The sequence below is a fragment of the Balaenoptera acutorostrata genome, chromosome X, assembly GCF_949987535.1.
Source record: "Balaenoptera acutorostrata chromosome X, mBalAcu1.1, whole genome shotgun sequence".
NCBI classification, from domain to species: domain Eukaryota; kingdom Metazoa; phylum Chordata; class Mammalia; order Artiodactyla; family Balaenopteridae; genus Balaenoptera; species Balaenoptera acutorostrata.
This window is the reverse complement of record NC_080085.1, coordinates 9,136,677-9,154,948: the sequence shown is the minus strand read 5'-3', so window position 1 is coordinate 9,154,948 and position 18,272 is coordinate 9,136,677. Positions and strand designations below refer to the sequence as shown.

The following is an 18,272-nucleotide window of genomic DNA, read 5'->3' as shown; positions in this document are numbered from 1 at the left end:
TTTATTAGTGGGCAGTAATCCATGTCAACATTTTCACTACAAGCCAAGTGAAGACATCAAATCCCTAAAGACTGAACAAACTGTAGGACAAATCATGCTGCTCTTTTTCATTGAGTCACCAGACATGCATTGTCATGGATACAACCTGAGGTTTAAATGTCTTTATAAATTAGGCTTTTATATGTTAACAAAATGAAGTTAATAAGACAATCCTGCATTGCTGTTAAAGCATAGATTGTTTTTGAGCTGTAAAGAGCCTTAGAGACACATAACTGATCCAACATTTCGATATCGTAGAGGAGAAAACCAAGATTTGAGAGCCCAAGGAACTTTCTTAAAGCTGCGTAGTATCTTGGTTCCGGAACAGGGACTAGATCCTTTGTATTCCGCCTAATCCAGAGCTCTTGCTACTTCTGCCCAAAAGAGAAGCAATTTTAATTTTGGTCACTAGCCATAAATACTTTTCTGGTTGACTTATGTTCTCTGCTTTTAAAGTTGGAAATAGATTAAAGTTTATAGTTCTCATAAATTAGCTTCAGTTACTAAGGAGATTAGTGTATTATTAATCCCTCCTATTTAAAAAAATTCTTTACTAAAGCCCACCTTCCTTGAAAAGTGATATTATCCAAAGGATTAACCCTCCAGCTATGCACTCAAACACAGAGGATTGTGAATAGGGATGGTCTGCATTTTGAAAATCTTTGTTTGCCTGGTAATCACATGAGTTTATTATAGAGAAGTAGAGGGGCTTACAATGACAATGCTTGTACTTCCACTTAGGTGTGTAGATGAAATGTCTTCTTCTTTGTATATGTAATTGCGGTTCACTCATAGCAATTTGCTTTTAGGTTGGAATTTCAATAACATGGGTTGCATAATGGCCATCTATTTATTTATCCATGGGACATAATATTGTGTATGAAGAAAGTATGTTATATAGGACAATCATTTTGTATTTCTTTGCTGCCTCTTCTTTTTCTCTTTAGTGATTTCTACTGGTGGCGCCATGTACGCTGTGCACATCAGTTAACCACGCATGGGACCACTACAAGACACAATAATTCATTGGGTAAAGTGTTTTAGAGAATACATGATATTATAAACGTGGAGATGGTATAACCCCCCAGAATATATCAGCTATCAGTGAGTGTGCTTAGTCATAATTGTGTAGATTTCTACTTATAAAGATGGAGTCATATGCTTTGGTAGAATCTCCAATTTTGAGGGAAAGCTGATGTGCAACATAATCCTTTTGTGTGTGTGCATAATGCTATATTAGTTTCCTATGGTGCTATAACAAATTATCACAGACTTAGTGGCTTAAGACAGTTATTATCTTACAGTTCTGGAGGTCAGATATCTGAAATGGGTATCAATGGGCTAAAACTAAGGTGTCGGCAGCTCTGTGGCCAAAGCCTTTGTAGCTCCCTACCCATTTAAGAGCCACGTTGTCCACTCAAAGGAATGTATTATTATGGCTAACATGTTAGACCAGACCAGAGTTTCTCAACCTCAGCACTATTGACATTCTGGCCCAGGTATTTCATTCTTGGTTATGGAGGGCTGTCCTCTAAATAGTAGGATGTTTAGCAACATTCCTGGTCTCTCCTGCTAGATGCCAATAGTACCTCTTCCCCAGTTGTGACAACCAGAAAATGTCTCCAGATATTGCCGAAAGTCCCCTCGGGGGCAAAACTTCCCTGCCCCTCCTTAAGAACCACTGGACTAGGTAGGCATAGATGGCTTGGGTTTGAATTCTGTTCTCCATACATTACTCTGCAACCTTGAGGGCGCCTCTTGAACCTGTTAAAATATTTTCATCCTTTTTAAAATGAGTAAAATGTTATTTAGGCTGCCTGAGCCTCAAAAGAGACAGTATAGATAAAACAAGTCTGTAAACTATAGCTACTCTGCAAGAAGAAGTCAGCATTGTTTATATTTTATTTATGTTTAGCACTTGAACTTAAGTATAGCTATTTCAGTACTGATACACTGTCTCATCATATTTGACTTACTTTAAAAATGTTCTATTTATGACACTTGGATTATAGCTTGAAAAGGATGTCTTAGGCATTTTTTTTCTTGGCTATTGGTGCTTGTAGGAATGCAAAAATAAGTGGAACTGGGTCTTTTTAGTGGAGGACCATCTCTGAAATAACTTGGAGTTGCTTTGTGGCCTTCTTAGTACTTGCAGGGTGCAACCTACCCAAAGAACTTGCAAAGATGTTCTGTAAATTACTTTGATCAGTCTGGCAGTTATTGAACATCTGTTCCTGCTAGGAACAGTGCTAGGTCCTGGGAGTAGAAAGGAGAATGAGTCAAGGTTATATCCCTCAGAGTACTTACAAGAGTAGTAGAAGAAAAAGCATTGACACTATTGAAGAGTACTCAGAAGTGCTTAGAAAAGAGTCGGGGAATATAAAGAGAAGGTTGAGTTTGCAAAACAAACAGTGAGTTGCAGGAAGGTCTGAGAAGGGTGCAGAATGAAAAAATGCATGGACCAGATCAACATTCACAGAAAGGGAGCATAGTATGGAGGAAAGAAATAGAAAAGGAGAAGGTGGGAGCATAGTCTCCCTGGGAAAGGTGGGTCCCCTTCTGGAAAGGGCAGTTCTCAGGAGGAGTCAACAGGGAGTTTTTAGCAGTCAATGCACACAGAGCTGAGAATGCGTTGACCAGGGCGAGGGAGCCTGGAAGTGGTACCACAGCAACCGCTATAGGCTCCGATGTCTCTCAGCCGTTTTTTCTAAGGAGGCTTTAAAATAATAATAAAAAAAATTTTTTATTGAAGTATAATTGATTTACAGTATCATATTAATTTCAGGTGTACAGCATAGTGATTCAGTAGGGCCTTTTTTAGACATTTTTTCCCTAATTGACCCCTCCAAGAAATTTCAATAGTACAGATATGCTGTTTATTTATTTATATAGTATATGTATATCTGCCCTTTATACATAACAAAGAGTAAGTTTTCTTCTCCCTCCAAAATCAGTTTTTACCCCCTTGGTGACGATGTCGCCCCACTGAGAATGCATGCACTAAACCCATCACTTATGAATTGTGTTCTTGTTCTTGGTTCCCCTGATTCATAAAGGCCTTAGCAATAATTTTGTGTTTCAGGGGCTGCCCTGAAAACAATCCCCTTATCAGCCCTTGAGGGAAGAGACTGGAATTGGAGAGTCTGAGAAGTACAGGCGCTGTGATTCTGCTTGTATGCCTTGTGTCTGCCCAACAGGTCCTTGAGGTAGGGGTTGGAGTGGAGTTGGCTATGTGGGCCATGTATAAGGTTCTGCTTGCTGAATTTGACATATAGGGAAGTGGGTGCTGCCAGCAAAGTTTCCTGCGCTCAAATGGACCATGTGTGCCCGTGGTACATGAGCCATGGGTGAGGGGCCATGATGCCCTTGTGACCAAAACCCTTCTGGTTTCTTGCCAAGTACTCCTGGCCTCATCTGGGGTTATTAGAAACAGTTCCAACTAAAAATAAAACGTACAATCTTATTTTCTCTTTTGCTATTTTTCTTCGTGCCTGGAGCTCTCTCAGAAACCTGGGAGTGGGGGATGGAGGTGGATGGCAGGCAGGATTTAGCCCAGAGCTATCATACACCAGCAACCATAGATTCTTCCTAAAAGTGTTATTCTATTTCCTCTTTTCCAAAGAATGGCATCCTGGCCACAAACTATAGTGCCAGAAGTATTGATATGATGGGACTGATGCTCAAAAGCCTTTTAGTTTAATTACAGATAGTGAAATGCCAATTAAGAAGTGTAGGGAACCCTCAAATTTATCCTTTATTATCCACTATAAGAAGCTCTGTTAGGGCTTCTAATAACTTTATGTGTTAGTTAGGATTTTGGTTGCTTTTAACCTAAGCTGACTGAGCTAGCTAAAGGACATTTCGTAAAAGTATATAGGGGTACCTGTGGATCCCAAGAGCAGGGATATAGCCAGGTCTCAGGAAAAGGGTGGAACCTAAAATTAGAATTATACATGTATTATTCTGGATACTCTCACCTCTGACATCTGCTTCATTCATTTTTCTCTGTTCACCATCCTTCTCAGATTCTTGGTACCAATGGTGGCCAAAAGGTAGCCTACTGTCAGAGGTTATGTCAGATGGGCCCAGCTGCCCCAGAGAACCTGATAATAGCCCTTTAGCCTTGCAGTCCCTATTCCCAGATGCAGGGATACGATTGGCCTTGCTTAGGTGGAGTGAATGCTCCAATTTGGTCAGCTGTAACCAAACAAATACGGCTGCAGGAGGCCAACTCCTGAAGTGGGAGTGAGGTGCATAGGCAAGCAGATGGTAAGTCCCAGAGAAAATAACGGATTGTTGGCTCCTGAAGGTGTCTGCTTATAGGGAGTGATCACTGATTTTTTCACCTGGGATAAGCCATTCAATTTCAGGAAATTATGGGCATTTTGAATAATGGAAACTTTAGTGTTTACACTATGTTCTTTCCTTGTTTTAAGCCTACAGCTGGTAGGCTTAGTTGGTTGGTACGTAACCAAGGAATAATAACTTGATTTGAGTTTAAGTTTTGGTTGCAGACTTCATTCTTAATTCTTAAACCAGAATTCTTATACATACCTACTATGGATCCAAAGGGGAATGAGTGAGAATGCAGAAGGATTAGAAGCAGAGTTGAGTGGTGGTTACCAGGGGCTGGGGGTGGGGGAAATGGGGAGATGTTGGTCAAAGTGTACAAACTTCCACTTATAAGATGAATAAGTTCTGGGAATCAAATATCCATTGACTGCTAAATGGATAAATAAAATGTGATACATCTGCGAAATGGAATATTATAGGGCAGTAAAAACCAATGAAGTACTGATGGATGCTATGACATGGATGAACCTTGAAAACATGATGCTAAGTGAGAGAAGCCAGACACAAAAGATGACATATTGTGTGATTGCATTTCTATGAAATGTCCAGAATAGGCAAATCCGTAGAGATGGAAAGTAGATTAGTGATTGCCGGGGGCTGGGGAGAGGTGCATGGGAGAATGGGTGTAACCGCTAATGGGTATGGGGTTTCTTTCTGGGTTGATGAAATGTTCTTAAATTGAGTGTGGTGATGGTGGCATGACTCTGTGACTATACTAAAAACCACTGAATTGTATACTTTAAGTGGGTGAATTATATCATATGTGAGTTATACCTCAGTAAAGCTGTTAAAAAATTAAAGGCATATTTCTGTGTGTGTCTATCTATATGTTTCTGTGTGCATATATTTACATGTATTTGAGACCTTTCAGATTTTGGCAAAAGCAGCAAGAATCATTATAGTGGGGCTTTATTCCATATGACTGTTGGAGGAATTCAGAATGTGTGTAAGAATCCTGGGCTCTGCCATTGGTCTTGTGAATTTGGATGGGTCATTTCACCTTTCTTAGCCTCAGTTCCTCATCTGAAAAATGGGGATAAGAAATCATCTTTGCATGGGTTTTGTAAGAATTAAATGAAATAATATATGAAAGTCAACTGATCCATTAGGTACAGCAGGCACAGTGCCTGGGGCCCACAGTACTTCAGGGGCCCACAGAATGTTTTAATTTCTTTTGCTCAAAAGAAAAAAAATGTACTTTTAGGTCCAGGAAAATGGCTTTTTAAAAAATTATTTATTTATTTATTTATTTATTTATTTTTGGCTGCGCTGGGTCTTCGTTGCTGCGTGTGGGCTTTCCCTAGTTGCAGCGAGCGGGGGCTACTGTTCGTTGTGGTGCGCGGGCTTCTCATTGTGGTGGCTTCTCTTGTTGCGGAGCACGGGCTCTAGGCACGTGGGCTTCAGTAGTTGTGGCGCAAGGGCTCAGTAGTTGTGATGCACGGGCTTAGTTGCCCCGCGGCATGTGGGATCTTCCCGGACCAGGGCTCGAACCCGTGTCCCCTGCATTGCCAGGCGGATTCTCAACCACTGTGCCACCAAGGAAGCCCGAAAATGTCTTAATGTATAATATTAATATACTCATTTTATACCAGTGTGGTCATAAAATATGTGTTATATAATTTTTTGTGGAGGAAGGGGCCCGTGAAGGCAAAAGTGCCTTAGGCCCGTGCAAGGCATCATGCGCACCTGAATGTGGCAACTCAGTGACACAGGCCGGGTCTATCTTATTGCTCTGAAAACTCAACAAAACCTTCCTCTAAAACCGCAGCAACCATTTATCAACAGTGTAGGCAGCCTATGCAGAGCAGCTCACCTGCACACACCTGGAGGTGAGGAGGAGCTCTGGACTGGCCAGACAAGGTCACTGGCAGGTTTTTCAGTTTGGTAATGCCCATCCTCCTATTGTAGGGCATCTTTGCCACTGTCGCTCCCATTTCCTGAGTCCCTGTTAGGAACCAAGCACTTTACATTCCTGTCGCTGATCCTCACGATGTCCTGGAAAGATAACTTGCGTTGTCCTGAGTGCAGTCAGGTGCAGTCGTGCCCTTCCCCATGTCCTCTGTAGCCATCTGGTGTTACCCGCAGCTACAGTTTGTGGCTTGTACACTTTGCATGCTGATAGGTTCTCACTGCAAGGGCCTGCCACTATCATCTTTGTCATCTCCTCCTCTCTTTTTCCCCCTCCTTCTTGAAATCTGCTGGAGGGCTTCCTTTAGCATCCCTCGAGCTTGTTTTGTTGCATGTGGACACAACCTGGACGTGCCAAGGGGGAACTGACACTCCACAGGGCATCCCTCAATCAGTGGTGTATAGAAGTAAGTAGAAAAATGCTACAGTCTTCCCCTTTGTAGGAGGTGATTCTCAGATGTGTTCCTTGTCTGTAGCAGGGACCCACTTGTTGATGCACCTTTCATTGGCTTTTCTGCCTTTTCTACCTTACTCTCCCCACTCCCTCCCTAGGGCTTCTTGAGATCACCTCCCATATATACTATCTGCATCCCCATTTTTCTGCAGTCTTCTTTTGGTGGAACTCAAATTAAGATAACAAGTCTGTAAATGCAAAAACTAACGTTTGGGAGAAATTGGGGAACTTGCCTTAGGCCCATTGGCTATAAATAGTGGAGGCAGGTTTGCAACCCAGGTCTATCTGGTCACAGGGCATTCTGTCTTCCAGCCATTACCATGACTACTATTAAAGACCAGGAGTTTCTTTCTTAATTATGATGGAATCTGCCATTCATGATGCCGCATAGATATCCAGCTGTGACCTAGATGAGCAAAAACCACGTAGATGAAAGCACAGGAAATCATGATGTCTCACAGCCAGACTTGTCTAGCTCTGAAGACTGGGTCCCTTCTCCTAGGACCCCGTGCTTCTCCTGGGTGTTTATGATGGTGATCATGATGATGATAATGTTGATGATGGTGGTGGCAGCTTTGGTGGTCATGGTCTACTAGCTCATCAGTGTCCAGTGTACCATAGCCATGTTCTCATATTTAATACATTTCACAGTTCAATTTTATAGAAAAGAAAAATAACATCTCTTTATATTCTGAACACTGCAATGTACCAGAAGCATCACTTTCTCATTTATATTATTGTTCTGTTACTTAAATCTATTTATATTCTGCTCACACAGCCCTGCCACTTTTGCATGATAGTCCATGACTTTCTCTAGAGTTTTAGCTGTGAAATATCACTTCATAAAGCTGAAATTTATTTATGAAATGGTAGTAAATGGGAGATTAATGAAAACCAGGCTTATCTATCTTTTTCCAGTGAGGAGGACAAAACATCTCTAAATAATAGTCTGTTTTATACACAAAATATGATTTCATACAGCTTGCAGATTTAATTATTGAATTAGTGTTTTTGAAGTAAATACCCTAAGAAGAACCAAAATGTGAATATTTTCCCTTATTTTTCATTGTAGCCTGTAGTGTCGGTTGTGCTGTTAAGCTTTTGTACTGGTCCACTCAAAACTTAGTTGAAAGAAGCCAGAAGATTAGAAGTTATTTATTAGCCCAGCTTCGGGGCTACGATTAAACATAAATTTAAAGTAGAATATAAGGTCATTGTGACAAGTATACTTTCATACCTCATTTAACAGTAACCAAGCAGCCAGCAATAAGAACTAGATTACATTCCCTCATAGCTATTTTTAAAATATATATTTACAAAGGAAGATGGAGATTTTAAAACCCTGAACATAACCTCAAATTGTCAGTTACTTTGCCTTTAATTCTAATTTTGTTAGCTTCATGAATTTTTCCTCTGGGCAACTCAAACATCACCTGACCTGTCTCTGAACACTAAATACCGGTGGGAATATCCTGCTTGCTTTTATTTAAACAGAGTGTGGAACCATCTATTGTGCTGTAATCACCACCAGTGATCCTCCTTTTATATCCACTCATTTCCAGATCTGACTTTTTCAGGGAACTCTGGTTCCCAGAAAATGCTGCCTATAAATGAGCTCTGTAAATTGTGCATATTCACTGTCTGCCATGTCTTTAGACTTCTGTTGATATTATCACTTAAGGTGCTGGAAACTATGATAATAGAAATAAGGTTTTTTAGAAAGCAGCACTGAATGCAGGAAGAGGTGAGAATTGTACGTTGTCAAAATGCAAAGGGGCAAAAAAACCCCCCCAAAAAAACACAGTCTGCCAGGAACACATTTATACAGATTATAATGTTAGCTGTCCGTAAGTGACAGCTACAAGTGTTTAAAGATCATAATGAAGATGCTTCCAATGTTCTAAATGTAATACACAAAAATTATAGGAATTATGAATATACTTCATGAATTAACAACTCTAAGAACAAAATCCCACTTAATCAAATTAATACTTACTGAGGGAGAAGTATTTGAGCATCTTATTATGGGAAATAGAAGAACAAAGGAAATAAGAAACAGATTGGAGAGAATGAAGCATTGAATGAGGTGATTTCGCAATTTGGCATTTTTAATCACTGTATTTTGAGCAACATTTATGTTTTGCTAAGTGTCTTTCTAACATATTTAAGCTATTAAATTACTACTGATAGACAGGTTTCATTCGAAAGTGAAAGTGACACCTAAATTAGAGAACGACTAAACTTACTTGGGCTCAGATGGAGATTTTAAGATTTTAAAAAGTAAAACCGAGGCTCAGGAGGTCTAAAAGCAATTTGAGAAATTGGTGGTATCTTTCACACTGAAAAGATGCTCCCACTGTACTTCCGTCTAATGTTCCTGGGCTGCCTAAGGGAGATCCTGGTAATTGTTTTCATTTTCACTTTAGCTGATGATGTGACCCCATCAGGATCCATCCACTCATTCTCTCGGATTTCATTCATTGATCCTGTGCTCTCCAAGGTCTGCAGATCACCTTGGATCTACATGGACAGCCCTTGCCCTCAAAGAGATCATAAAGCATGCACACAGTATGAATAAGTGGAAGCTGCAGCCCCTTCTTGGGGTTCTCAAAAGTCAATAACACAGCAAGGAGCTTCATGAAATGCAAAACAACTCTTTGAAAACCATCACAAGGACATCCACTAAGTGTTGCACCTCCGTTCTTGCACACTTTTATTAGTTCTCTCACTTCGTTTATATAACTTGGATAAAGCTAAACCACCTCCTATCCAGTCCAGCTGGGTGTCACATTCAAATAAACACAAATGTAGCAACCTCCAAAAGTGGAGAAGCAACTTAAATCTTTGTTGCATTCAAAGAATTAAGTTGCACTTTAAAGAATTTGTTATTCTTTAAAGAATTAAAGTGAAATTAAATTCCATGGCACACAGAAGATCTTCAATGACCTAAAAATCCCTAAATCCTATTCATCACAGCGTAATTTCTGTCTCTCCTCACTTTCCTCTTTTCACTCCCTTCTCTTCCTTTTCCTCTTCCTACTCAGCCTACTCAGGATCTTGTCTCTCACAGCACTGCCACCCTCACACCCCCAACTCCTTTCTGATTCTGTTCTTTTCTCCTTGGGCTGGGGTTGCTCTTGGGTGTCATATAGATCATTCTGTCTTCTCTGGACTTCATTCACGTCACCTTTCCTTCCATTATCTAGATCAACACAAACAAAGGCCAGACCCTGTACTCTCCAAGCACGCTCTTGTTTCCATGGCAGAGTGGGGAAGAATGGACAGCTCCCTAGCTCTGGGTCAACATTTGTCGTTTTGACTTGACACTCGGATGTGGAGTCTCTCGTGGAAATTTAAGGGCTTTAACCACAGAACTCAAACCCAATCCCAGGGACCAAATGGAGACTATTCCCCCGCATTCTTCTCGTCCCTCTCCTCTCCCTCGTGTACAATCACTAACTCTTCTCTCCTCCCCCCAGTTACTTAGCATAGATTCCTAAGCAGATTGGTGGACACCAGTTGTAGTGGATACTATGGTGCTCTGTCCAGGCTCTGTCCTCTTCAGGGACAACTCACTCAACCCAAGCTGCTGGGAAGGGTACCTGCTGAAGGCTGACAGCTGTGCCTTTCACTGGAATTGTCCTCTGCCCCATTGAACTGACTCTCCCAAGGTTACACTCCCTCTGAGAGGGCAATCCACAGCCATTGACTGGCTGATCTGGGGATACAAAAGCCTGGCCTCCTTGCCTCTGAAGGGCCACCCCAGCTCAAGCTCCTTGTCTGGTTACCTGAGGCCTCCATTGCAACTGCATTGCGGGTCAACTCCTCCCTCTGCCTGATCCTTCCCTCCTCACTTCCTCATAGGTTTATCTCTCTGGAGGATTCTCTAATAAACCTTCTGCATGCAGCTCCCTGGCTCAGAGTCTTTTTCTAGGGAACATATCCTAAGACTACCACAAATGGTGCTATTTGTTGATGATGGAGAACTTGGGGGTGGGAGGCTCCAAATAAGCTAGGTTTGAGCCTAGTCACACAATAAATAACAGTTGTATCTTGCATGGATTGTGTAGATTTCATGTGAACACTGGAAATTTCTAGATGTCTGTAGAACATAGCCTTCTAACTCACACATGAAACTTGGAGCTGCTTTGTGATTTAGCAGAAGTTTCCCACTGTTGGTGAACTCAGTGAATAGGTCATTCATTTCTGCCTTCTCCACAATTATTCCTTATCAAGATGTGTTTTGAATGCTTGAGTGTTTTTGTTCTTTTGGGTCAGAGTCATGGGCTCTTTGTACAGTGTGATAGCTTGTGTTCTCAATTCTCCATTCCCTTGATGCAGTGTGATCTTGCAGTGTACTAGAGTGGGTAGAGTATATTTCACACCCTATTGTTGTTGAGCCATATGACTTGCTTTAGCCAATGGAAGGTTAGCGGATGTGATGCAAGTACAACTCTTATGTATGATTGCATGGTTAAGCTTGGCCTCTGGTCTCTTAACATTGTAGTGATTAGAATACGCCCCAGGTAGCCATTACCCTGGGCTTCATAGAACAGATCTAGATCCGACCTGAAGCCTAGAGCCAAACCCAGCTGACTCTGGCCTGTAACAGAGTCACCTAAGATATGTGAGCAAGAAAATGCTTGTTTTTGTGAGCTACAGAGTTTTGGGGTTGTTTGTTATGTAATATTATTGCAGCTACAGCTGACTAATACATATCATTATTTTTTGACCCATGGTTTCACATTCGTTGGCTTAATTCATCTTAACCAAGGTTACCATCTTTCTCCTGTTTCATCCTTTTCCTCTTCTGAACTTTATGTTTTTCCTTGGTTCATACTCTGAGTGCCTCTGAGCCCCCAAAGCCCTGTTTTTCCCTGTTGTATTTCCATGTATTTTGGTGGTGCTGCATGTGGCATAAAAAAGGGATAAAGGAGAAAGTCATTTGGGTTGGCGCAGGCTGAGAAAGCTTTATGCAGGAAGTGATACCTGAGTAAGTCAGGGAAGATGAAGAATGTTTCAGGTCCTGTGATTCATTAAGAAACATTGAATCAGCCCCTACTGTGTGCTAGGCACTGAGGAATACAGTGATAAGCAAAGCAGTCAGGATTCCTGTTATCATGGAGTTTACAGCTTAGTCTTGGAGGCAGCCATTAGTCACAAAGTGACACAGAAAGATATTGGCATGAGTGAAAGGTGGAGAAGTTAGTGGTAAATGCTTGGGGATTCACAATCTGAAGCCTGACCAGGATGGGTCGCCAGGACCTGAGTGTTATCGGTGAGGAAGTAGCCTGGTTAAGCTATGTGCCCGAGCAGGGGTTGTAGACAGGAGTCATTCACTTGAAGGGCCAAGACGCAATCTTAGACTTTGAATTAAAATGTTAGGGTTAGTCTCAAAAGGTTGATAATGCAGAGGTTTCTGGAGCTTGAGCTTCGTGTCCATGGCAGCTGTTGGTGTGAGAGCCACTTCAGCGTCCTTGCTCACCCCCAGAGCTCTATAGACCTGTCAACCCCACGTAGGGGCTGAAGAGTACCCCTGGATTTAAGGGTCCTTACTTGATAGCAGGGTCCTCCATTGTCCATTTGTGTGGAGGGGGCGCTGGGTGGGGCTTTCAGGTGTCGAGTGGTAGCTGCAAACCCCTGCGCTTCTCACTCCTGCTGTCATTCTGTGAAGTTTGGGAAATGATCACACTAATACCACTTGGTTAGAGTTCTTTTAACATAAAAGAACTTTGGTTGACAGCCAGAGTAGTTGATCCAAAGTAAAAAGGTGAAAAAGCTTTCAAGGAAAACATTTCTTCTTGATTTTCATCTCATACTGGGGAATAGGGAGGTACTACATAACAAAGGAAATGAGCACTGTACTCTTAAGCAAGTCTCCTCCACCTATGAGTATTAGTCAGAAGAGGACAATATTCACATCAAATGTTCATTGGCATAGATCCTCTTAATCTGAATTGCATTTGCTATTTCCCAGGATAAAAAACACTTTTTTTAAAAATCAATGGCTTAAATTGCTTGAGGACTGATTTTGGAATTTCACAACTTCTGCACAGGGCTTAAAGGCCACTTGAGAGCCACTACCAATGGGATGGGCTAGACAACCTCAGTGCTACTTTCCAGGATAGGAGCCCATCTCATTAACATCATTATAGGGATTGGATGAGCCTGGTCACTGCTGAATATATAGCTGCAACTCAGTGATTTAGGTTATTATTTTTAATGGCTTCATCCATTAGAAACTGTGAATATTTTTCATTTCCATTTTGATTTATCATATTCTTTCAACTTGTTAAATCAGAGGAATATGATAAAGCATAAACTGTTTGTCCCCCCTCCCCCACAAATTCATGTGTTGAAATCCTAACCCCCAAGGTGGTCATATTGGGAGGTGTAGCCTTTGGGAGGTGATTAGGTCATGAGGTCAGATGAATAGGATTAGTGCCCTTATAAAAGAGACCGCAGAAAGATCCCTGGTTATAGCAAAAAGACAGCCATCTATGAATCAGGAAGCAGGCCTTCACAAGACACCAGATCTGCTGGCCCTTTGACTTTGGGCTTCTTAGTCTCCAGAACTGTGAGAAGATGTTTGTTCTTTATAAGCCACCCAATTTATGGTATTTTTGTTATAGCAGCCTGAATGGAGTAAGACAGTATGTATACAGACTAGAAAGTATACCTTTAAGATGATTTTGTTCTTTATGCATAAACCTAAGTTCTCTACTCACAATTCTGTTTTCTTCTTTAAGTATAAATCACATTATTTTTCTTGGTAAACTATATTCAGATACGTAATCCTCTTTCCCCACTATGTGAATAAGGCAAAAAAAAAAATGTCCTGTTAATAAACCAAACAACATCTAATATTAGAGTTGCAGAAACCACTGGCCCTTTGATGTTTCAAGTCTGATGTATTTGAAGTATCCCCCCAACACACACACATATACACAAACAAGGTGTATAAACATCGCAGCCCGCCCCCCATGTATTTGTAAGCCAAAGCAGTAATTGGCTGAGGATAAGACACATTCCAGAGCATTCTTTTGTACCTTGTTTTGTATGAGATACAAAAAGACTTTCATATCGAAGTTTAGTCAATTAAAAAAACAGGACTGGAATGTTCACATCTATAGATCCTCTTCATCTGAATAGCATTTGCTATTTCCCGGTATAAAAATTGTACTCTTAGGGGATTAAGTTACCTGAGAACTGATTTAGGAATTTCACAATTTCTGCTCAGGGTTTAAATGCCGCTTGAGAGCCACTACCAGTGGCATGGACTGGACAAATGTGGTGTTAAATTCCGGGGCAGGAACTCCACTCCATATTTCTGATCCAAGACCATATTCTTGGTCATTTCTTGAGCACACAGCCCCAATCAAGTCTGCAATGAATGTGCATAATGACAATCTCTATAACTCGGGAATAATTATAAAGTCAGGTGGGCCAGTTCAGTGGCTCTCAGTCATTGGGAATCTTTAATACACATTGCTCTTTGTTCTTACATACATCCTGATTTTCTGGGCAAAGTATGAGTCCATAAATACTCAGGTGAATTGAGCTAACCCTACTCAGTGGGAATTTTTGCAACTTGATGTTAGAAGACTCAGATTTGTTTAAATTTAATTTTTATTTTATATTGGAGTGTAGTTGACTTACAATGTTGTGTTAGTTTCAGGTATACAGCAAAGTGATTCAGATAAACATATACATATGTCCATTCTTTTTCAGGTTCTTTTCCCATATAGGTTATTACAGAATATTGAGTAGAGTTCCCTGTGCTACACAGTAGGTCCTTGTTGTTTATCTATTATATATATAGTAGTGTGTATATGTTAATGCCAAACTCCTAATTTATCCCTCTCCCCCACCTTTCCCCTTTGGTAACCATGTTTGTTTTTTGAAGTCTGTGAGTCTGTTTCTGTTTTGTAAATAAGTTCATCTGTATCATTTTTTTTAGATTCCACATATAAGTGATATATGATTTTTGTCTTTCTCTGTCTGACTTACTTCACTTAGCATAATTATCTCTAGGTCCATCCATGTTGCTGCAAATGGCATTATTTCATTCTTTTTTATGGCTGAGTAATATTCCATTGTATATATGTACCACATCTTTATCCATTCCTCTGCCGATGGACATTTAGGTTGCTTCCATGTCTTGGCTGTTGTAAATAGTGCTGCAGTGAACATTGGGGTGCATTTATCTTTTTTAATCAGTTTTTGTTTTTTCTGGATATACAGCCAGGAGTGGGATTGGTGGATCATATGATAGTTCTATTTTTAGTTTTTTGAGCAACCTCCATACTGTTCTTTGTAGTGGTTGTACCAATTTACATTCCCACCAACAGTGCAGGAGGGTTCCCTTTTCTCCACACCCTCTCCAGCATTTATTGTTTGTATACTTTTTGATGATGGCCATTCTGACTGGTGTGAGGTGATACCTCATTGTAGTTTTGATTTGCATTTCTCTAATAATTAGCGATGTTGAGCATCTTTTCATGTGCTTTTTGGCCATCTGTATGTCTTCTTTGGAGAAATGTCTACTTAGATCTAGAGGACTTGGATTTGAATCTTGGTGCAAATGCTTGCACATCACTGCTCTGATTCTCAGTCTCCTCCAATGTTAAATGGGGACAATGATAATTCACCACATAGAAGTTTAGTAAAGCTGAAAGAAGATGATGAGTGTAGGGATTGAGCGTGGAGCTGACAGGTAAGCAAACCAAAAGATTGTAGACAGTAGGTGATGCCACATCAACATCCCTTCCCTAGATTTGGGCCATACCCATTATGTGAGTTGTGATGGAAAGCAGATTCGCACTTTCCTCTGTGGGAGGCTGAAGGGACAGATATTTCCTCTCCCACCCCCAGGTAGGCATAGCAAAGGTATGTTACCTAGACTCAACTAATCAGATTCTTCTGCCTGAGCTGTTCCCTTTAGAGAATGATGCAGAGACAAAGAGGCCTGGAGATGAGTGGCAGGCTGGAGGGGCACTGGGTCCCATGGCAGTGGCATTGCAGAGGCACTGTGGCATTGTCAGGGATCCAGGATAGACACTTTTGGTACGTAGCCTCCCTTCATTCCTGTGCATTTTGCAAGCTTGACTCCCCAGAAAACACTGATATTCTTCCAATATATTGCAACATACTCCTTTTTTTAAAAGTTAGAGTCAGATTTCTGTTGCTTGCAACCAAGAATCCTGGCAGATACTGAGACATACATTTTGTTTGATAAACTTTAAAGCACCTTACTAATGTGAGGTATTGCTTTTCTTATTGCGATATGTCATTATCTAAGGAACAAGTTAGAAATATTTGTGAAGGATCTGAGATTAGACATTTTTAGAGTATTAATTACGTTTTAATGTTATAGCAAAATATCTAGTAATAGGGAATACTTAACGATGTACACATTTATGATATAAATAGCTCCAGTTCTTTTTTTTTTTTCGCTATTTATTTATTTATTTATTTTGGCTGTGTTGGGTCTTCGTTTCTGTGCGAGGGCTTTCTCTAGTTGCGGCGAGCGGGGGTCACTCTTCATCGCGGTGCGCGGGCCTCTCACTGTCGCGGCCTCTCTTGCTGCGGAGCACAAGCTCCAGCTGCACAGGCTCAGTAGTTGTGGCTCACGGGCCTAGTTGCTCCGCGGCATGTGGGATCCTCCCAGACCAGGGCTTGAACCCGTGTCCCCTGCATTGACAGGCAGACTCTCAACCACTGTGCCACCAGGGAAGCCCAGCTCCAGTTCTTTTTAAATGTTTAATCACTTTTTGAACTCACTACATTTACATCTTTGCTCAGCAACCTCCCCCAACCACAACCAACCCAATACACACAGCATGACTATGACCAGCAAAACCACATGGTTATTGTAGATTCTTTTCAGTCTTGATCATCTTCGTATTTTTTTCTACTTCACTGGACATATGTACTTGGTTTCTTTCAAATGCTTTCATTCTGTGGTTGTTCCTCAGATATTGGAATTGTTCAGAGTTCTTCTGTTTTCAACGTTGACACTCTCCTTGGACATCTTATCAGCCACCGTGGTTTCTGCCAACATCTATGGTTGGTGAAAACTGCACTGTACTGAAAGCTCCGAAAGGGAAGGGACTTCTTCCTTCGTATTCACCTCTACATATCTTTAGAGACTAACACAGTACCTAGCACAAAGTAGATATCTTAAAAAATCTTTGTGGAATTAATTTTGTTTCATATATTCTGATGATATCGAGTCTCTACCTTCAGCACAGATTGCTTCTGAGTTCCTGACCAGTAACATTCACAGTGTATCTCTACTTGGATTCTCCAGAGGTCTCAAACTCAACATGTTAAAAAAAATTAAATTATGATGCTTACTCCAGAGCATAAATGATCTGTCCCTCTGTGTCCCTGGCATAATGAATAGTACAGCCATCTGGTCTCTTGAGGCAGATGTCTAAGAATGACCTTCTTTTCAGGATTCTTTACCCTTACATTAGTCATCACGTCCTCTTGACTCCATCTCTCTCTGGCTCTACTTTCTCTTCCTGGCATCAAGTCTGCACAATTCTCTTTTGCATAGGTCCAAAAGCCTCCCATCTAATGGGACTCCTTCAGACAGACCCTCCTCCCACCTACTGCCTTGTCAGTCCCACAGGCCTTTTCTGAACCCTACTAGCTCCTACTTGTCCTTTAGAACTTACCTCCATCAGTCCCGCACCGTCTACAAGATTTGTGCTTCTCTGTAGCAGATGCGGTGAGCGCCCCTGAACATTTGCCATTCCTGTTCACTTTGACCTGTTGCCTTCCATCTACCAACTCGTGCTCTCTGCCTCTTTGGACACTGCAGTCTGCTTGGCCTCTGCATGATGCAGACTGGAAGTGCCAAGCAGTCCACATCTGCCAGGGGCAACCCTTAGCCTAATGACCAATGGGCATTAGTACATACACACACCAACTTCCTTAGTGTTGTTGGAATAACTCTGAGGTATATTCTACACTGTCTCCCAGAAGTCCCCAGCGGGATCAAACCCAAGTTGCCCACATTGCTAATCGGCAGTACTGCATACCTTCCCTTTCCTATCTCACTTCATACTCCTCTACTAGTTTCCTGGGAACACCTCCAAAATAAACTACATGCACTCAGATGCTTGCCCACTACCCATAACTGGGCTCAATCCTGCCAGAAGACTTTGGAGACTGTAGAACACCCCTCAGAGTTATCCCAACTGGGGGCCCAGGAGATTGATGTATTTGCCCCCCAACACCTCATTTGTCATCAGTAAGGGGTGCTTCCAGGGGCATTAACTTTCTGGTATTTCCAGCTTGCCCTGCTCGAGGAAGTCTTGCTCCTTCAGCCAGAAAAAAGCCCTGAGGCAGAGATTTACAGGTGTTCCTGGTAGGCAGCCTTCAACAGGCAGAGTTGAAGGTCAAGGTCAAGGGTGAAGCAAGAGTAAGCTGGGACGAAGTGAGAGAGTGGCATGGACATATATACACTACCAAATGTAAAATAGCTAGCTAGTGGGAAGCAGCAGCA

At 41.5% G+C, this 18,272-nt stretch overlaps 1 protein-coding gene across 2 annotated transcripts in view; it reads left to right on the top strand.

Moving 5' to 3' along the window:
- The window catches only part of ARHGAP6 (Rho GTPase activating protein 6), a 503,994-nt gene that overhangs the window by 44,855 nt on the left and 440,867 nt on the right, over positions 1 to 18,272 (top strand). The gene's annotated exons all lie outside the window — the stretch shown is intronic.